This window comes from Chrysemys picta, unplaced genomic scaffold (assembly GCF_011386835.1).
Source record: "Chrysemys picta bellii isolate R12L10 unplaced genomic scaffold, ASM1138683v2 scaf312, whole genome shotgun sequence".
In the NCBI taxonomy this organism is placed as follows: Eukaryota; Metazoa; Chordata; order Testudines; family Emydidae; genus Chrysemys; species Chrysemys picta.
In genome coordinates, this window is record NW_027053019.1 from 68,155 (window position 1) to 73,974 (window position 5,820).

At 69.9% G+C, this 5,820-nt stretch overlaps 1 non-coding gene across 1 annotated transcript; it reads right to left on the minus strand.

Annotated features, from left to right (window-relative positions):
• Positions 1–1,730: 1,730 nt before the first annotated feature.
• Positions 1,731–1,849, minus strand: LOC135978569 (5S ribosomal RNA). Its single transcript, XR_010595967.1, has one exon. It is a non-coding gene; the product is annotated as a 5S ribosomal RNA (ribosomal RNA).
• Between the last annotated feature and the right edge of the window lie 3,971 nt (positions 1,850–5,820).

The window sequence follows — 5,820 nt, forward strand, 5'->3', positions numbered from 1 at the left end:
GGCTTAATAGTCTTCCCCCGGGCAGTCCGGGAGAGGCTTAATCGTCATCCCCCGACAGTGTGTGTGTGTGTGTGTGGGGGGGAGGCTTAGCAGTCTTCCCCCAGGCTGGGTGGGGGCCTGGCGGGAGGCGTCGCAGTCTTCCCCCGGGCGGTCCGGTGGGGGAGGCTTAGCAGTCGTCCCCAGGGCGGTCCGGGGGTGGGGTGGGGTGGGGGGCCTCACAGTCGTCCCTCGGAGAGCCGGGTCGGCGGCAGTGGTGGGTTTACGTCCAGCCTCCGGAGGGTGCGCGTCCTCGGAGGCGATGCAGGCGCCGCAGAGAGGCAGCCTCCGAGGCAGGGAGCGGAGCACCGAGGCTGGGGAGAGGGGAGCAGGAGCCGGGGGCTGGGGGTGGGGGTGGGGGGCGTTCAGGACAACCGGTCAAGCCCCGGGAAGCAGCTGTCAAATGTTCCAAGTCCCCACTCGGCCACCAGGTCCACCCCAGTCTAGCAATGGGGTTGACCTGGCTGACGGCCGGTTAGTATCAAGGTAAACTCACCGTCGTCCACAGGAGGGCAGCTCTCAGGCCGGCCGGCTGCGGCTGACTCTGGGGCGGCGCCCGGTCCCGGCAGCGAGGGGCGGGGGGCGCGGAGCGAGACGGGGCTAACCGGGGGGGGGGGGGCGCCTCCTGCGACTTTGGGGGCCGCGGGTCGTCAGTGGCGTGCAGGCCGGGCCTCTCCCGGGGGATTCGGGGGGGCGGTCCTGCGGGCCGGGCGCAGGGGGCTCGGGCGAGCCCGGGCCGGTCCGCCCCGGGGCCGGGGTCTCCGCCTGCGGCTCAGGGGGGCGCGGGTCGTCGGGGGAGGAAGCCCGGGGGAGCTGCACACCGGCCCGCCAGGCCAGGCCTGGCCTGGATGGCCGCGGGGGGATTCGGGGCGGTCCCGCGGGCCGGGGGCCGGGCGCAGGGGAGGCGGGGGGTCCGAGCGAGTCCGTCCCGGGCCCGGGGCCTCCCCCTGCGGCTTTGGGGTCCGTGGGTCCCCGCTGGCGGAAGCCACTGGGAGCTGGACACCCGCCGTCCGTCCCGCCTGGCCAGGCCTGGCCTGGGTGGCCGCGGGGGGATTCGGGGCGGTCCCGCGGGCCGGCGGCCGGGCGCAGGGGAGGCGGGGGGTCCGAGCGAGTCGGTCCCGGGCCTGGGGTCTCCCCCTGCGGCTTTGGGGTCCGTGGGTCCCCGCTGGAGGAAGCCGCTGGGCGCTGGACACCCGCCGTCCGTCCCGCCTGGCCAGGCCTGGCCTGGGTGGCCGCGGGGGGATTCGGGGCGGTCCCGCGGGCCGGCGGCCGGGCGCAGGGGGTCCGAGCGAGTCCGTCCCAGGCCCGGGGCCTCCCCCTGCGGCTTTGGGGTCCGTGGGTCCCCGCTGGAGGAAGCCGCTGGGCGCTGGACACCCGCCGTCCGTCCCGCCTGGCCAGGCCTGGCCTGGGTGGCCGCGGGGGGGGATTCGGGGCGGACCTGCGGGCCGGCGGCCGGGAGGGTCCGGGCCAGTCCGCCCCATGCCCGGCGTCTCCCCCAGCGGCTTCGGTGGCCCCGGGGGGGGTCCTCCGCGGAGGAAGCCGGGTGGGTGGGGAGCCGGACCCCAGGCGCCCAGACCCGTGACCTGCGGCCGCGACCTCCGACTCGGCAGGAGCGACGAGGGGCTTTCCGGCCCGTCCCCCCCTCTCCTTCCCCCCCAGAAAAGGAGAGAGAGCTGACTCGGACCGGGAAAAGCTGCCTACGGCACCTGGGATTCCCAGGCGGTCACCCATCCAAGTACTAGCCAGGCCCGGGACGGTTTACCTTCCGAGATCGGACGGGATCGGGGGCGTTCGGTCCGGTATGGCCGTAGGCACCCGGCCCCGCGCCTCCTCGCCCGCTTTCCCCTGCCGACGCCCGGGCCTGCCGCACGGTGAGCCCCGGTCGGACTGCCCCCCCCCCTGCGGCAGGGCCCCCGTCTCTCGCGGGCCCGGTCCTTTTTTCCTTTTCGAGCTCCGGGGCCCGGGCTGGCCGCCAGAGCCCCTCCGCCCGCCCTCCCCGGCGTCGGGGAAAATACTGTCCCGGACTTCCAGTGCGCCCGATCCTGTCAGCCGGGGGGTGGGGAGGGGCAGTCCCTCGCTGCGGCCGGGGAGGGTGAGCCCAGGGCGGCTTGCCTGCCGTGCGAGGCCCCTCTCGGCCACCAGGTCAACCCCGAGTCGAAAGGGCTGAAAAATTTTCAGAGTCCCCTCCCGGGCACCAGGTCAACCCGTGGAATCGGACGGGTTCACCTGCTGGCCGGTTCGCTTCCCGGCCACCAGGTCAACCCCTAGGTTGCCGACCGGCCTACCCAGTGGCCGGTTTGCTTTCCGGCCACCAGGTCAACCCCTAGGGGTTTTAACGGGGGCACGCCCGGTGGCCTCTTTCCCGTCCGGTCACCAGGTCAACCCGGATCTCCCTCCTTCCCTGGGCGTCCCCTCCTCGGAGGCGTCAGGTTCCATTTCCCCCCCCCCCCCCAGACTTCCAGGGGCCCGATCCAGTCGGCCGGGAGGCAGTCCCTCGCTGCGGCCGGGGAGGGTGAGCCCAGGGCGGCCTGGTCCATGTCTCTAGTGGGCCCGATCCTTTTTTTTTTTTTCGAGCTCCGGGGCCAGGCCCGCCCGGGCAGCCCTCCTCGGAGGCGTGGGGCGATTCCCCCCCCCCCCCAGACTTCCAGGGGCCCGATCCTGTCGGCCGGGAGGCAGTCCCTCGCTGCGGCCGGGGAGGGTCAGCCCAGGGCGGCTTGCCTGCCGTGCGAGTCCCCTCTCGGCCACCAGGTCAACCGCGAGTCGAAAGGGCTGAAAAATTTTCAGAGTCCCCTCCCGGGCACCAGGTCAACCCGTGGAATCGAACGGGTTCACCTGCTGGCCGGTTCGCTTCCCGGCCACCAGGTCAACCCGTGGAATCGGACGGGTTCACCGGCTGGCCGGTTCGCTTTCCGGCCACCAGGTCAACCCCTAGGTTTTAAGGGGGGGACGCCCGGTGGCCTCTTTCCCGTCCGGTCACCAGGTCAACCCGGATCTCCCTCCTTCCCTGGGCGCCCCCTCCTCGGAGGCGTCAGGTTCCATTCTTTTTTCCAGACTTCCAGGGGCCCGATCCAGTCGGCCGGGTGGCAGTCCCTCGCTGCGGCCGGGGAGGGTGAGCCCAGGGCGGCTTGCCTGCCGTGCGAGTCCCCTCTCGGCCACCAGGTCAACCCCGAGTCGAAAGGGCTGAAAAATTTTCAGAGTCCCCTCCCGGGCACCAGGTCAACCCGTGGAATCGAACGGGTTCACCTGCTGGCCGGTTCGCTTCCCGGCCACCAGGTCAACCCGTGGAATCGGACGGGTTCACCGGCTGGCCGGTTCGCTTTCCGGCCACCAGGTCAACCCCTAGGTTTTAAGGGGGGGGGGACGCCCGGTGGCCTCTTTCCCGTCCGGTCAGCAGGTCAACCCGGATCTCCCTCCTTCCCTGGGTGCCCCCTCCTCGGAGGCGTCAGGTTCCATTCTTTTTTCCAGACTTCCAGGGGCCCGATCCAGTCGGCCGGGTGGCAGTCCCTCGCTGCGGCCGGGGAGGGTGAGCCCAGGGCGGCTTGCCTGCCGTGCGAGTCCCCTCTCGGCCACCAGGTCAACCCCGAGTCGAAAGGGCTGAAAAATTTTCAGAGTCCCCTCCCGGGCACCAGGTCAACCCGTGGAATCGAACGGGTTCACCTGCTGGCCGGTTCGCTTCCCGGGCACCAGGTCAACCCGTGGAATCGAACGGGTTCACCTGCTGGCCGGTTCGCTTCCCGGGCACCAGGTCAACCCGTGGAATCGAACGGGTTCACCTGCTGGCCGGTTCGCTTCCCGGGCACCAGGTCAACCCGTGGAATCGAACGGGTTCACCTGCTGGCCGGTTCGCTTTCCGGCCACCAGGTCAACCCCTAGGTTTTAAGGGGGGGGGGACGCCCGGTGGCCTCTTTCCCGTCCGGTCAGCAGGTCAACCCGGATCTCCCTCCTTCCCTGGGCGCCCCCTCCTCGGAGGCGTCAGGTTCCATTCTTTTTTCCAGACTTCCAGGGGCCCGATCCAGTCGACCGGGAGGCAGTCCCTCGCTGCGGCCGGGGAGGGTGAGCCCAGGGCGGCTTGCCTGCCGTGCGAGTCCCCTCTCGGCCACCAGGTCAACCCCGAGTCGAAAGGGCTGAAAAATTTTCAGAGTCCCCTCCCGGGCACCAGGTCAACCCGTGGAATCGAACGGGTTCACCTGCTGGCCGGTTCGCTTCCCGGGCACCAGGTCAACCCGTGGAATCGAACGGGTTCACCTGCTGGCCGGTTCGCTTCCCGGGCACCAGGTCAACCCGTGGAATCGAACGGGTTCACCTGCTGGCCGGTTCGCTTTCCGGCCACCAGGTCAACCCCTAGGTTTTAAGGGGGGGGACGCCCGGTGGCCTCTTTCCCGTCCGGTCAGCAGGTCAACCCGGATCTCCCTCCTTCCCTGGGCGCCCCCTCCTCGGAGGCGTCAGGTTCCATTCTTTTTTCCAGACTTCCAGGGGCCCGATCCAGTCGGCCGGGTGGCAGTCCCTCGCTGCGGCCGGGGGAGGGTGAGCCCAGGGCGGCTTGCCTGCCGTGCGAGTCCCCTCTCGGCCACCAGGTCAACCCCGAGTCGAAAGGGCTGAAAAATTTTCAGAGTCCCCTCCCGGGCACCAGGTCAACCCGTGGAATCGAACGGGGTTCACCTGCTGGCCGGTTCGCTTCCCGGGCACCAGGTCAACCCGTGGAATCGAACGGGTTCACCTGCTGGCCGGTTCGCTTCCCGGGCACCAGGTCAACCCGTGGAATCGAACGGGTTCACCTGCTGGCCGGTTCGCTTCCCGGGCACCAGGTCAACCCGTGGAATCGAAAGGGTTCACCTGCTGGCCGTTCGCTTTCCGGCCACCAGGTCAACCCCTAGGTTTTAAGGGGGGGGGACGCCCGGTGGCCTCTTTCCCGTCCGGTCAGCAGGTCAACCCGGATCTCCCTCCTTCCCTGGGCGCCCCCTCCTCGGAGGCGTCAGGTTCCATTCTTCTTTTTCCAGACTTCCAGGGGCCCGATCCAGTCGACCGGGAGGCAGTCCCTCGCTGCGGCCGGGGAAGGTGAGCCAGGGCGGCCTGGTCCATGTCTCTAGTGGGCCCGATCCTTTTTTTTTTTCCGAGCTCCGGGGCCAGGCCCGCCCGGGCAGCCCTCCTCGGGGGCGTGGGGCGATTTCCCCCCCCCCACCCCCAGACTTCCAGGGGCCCGATCCTGTCGGCCGGGAGGCAGTCCCTCGCTGCGGCCGGGGAGGGTCAGCCCAGGGCGGCCTGCTTGGCGGCCGGGTCCATGTCTCTAGTGGGCCCGATCCTTTTTTTCCCTTTTCCGGCTCCGGGGCCCGGGGTGCCCGGGTAGCCCTCCGCGGTGGCGTCGGCCAATTTTTTTAAAATCAGACTTCCGTGGGCCCGATCCTGACGGCCGGGAGGCAGTCCCTCGCCGCGTCCGGGGACGGCGAGACGCTCGGCCACCGGGTCAACCCGGAGGAAGCGGGCTGGGGGAAGAAAAAAAAAAAAAAAGTTTTCCAAGTCCGAAAAATTTTCAAAGTCCCCTCTCGGCCACCAGGTCAACCCCTTTGGAGCGAATGGGTTGACCTGACGGCCGGTCGTCTCGCGGATGTCCGGAAGGGGTCGCCCCACGCCGTCTCGGCCGACCGAGGGAACCACGAGGTGGCGCCCAGTTCCAGTTTCGTACCGCCGAAGCGGGGCTTTGGCTTTTTCGACCTGCCTTTCGAGGATTGTGTGAGGAGATTTCTGAGGACAGGTTTTTCAGAGCCTGTGAGAACCGGAGCTCAGCCT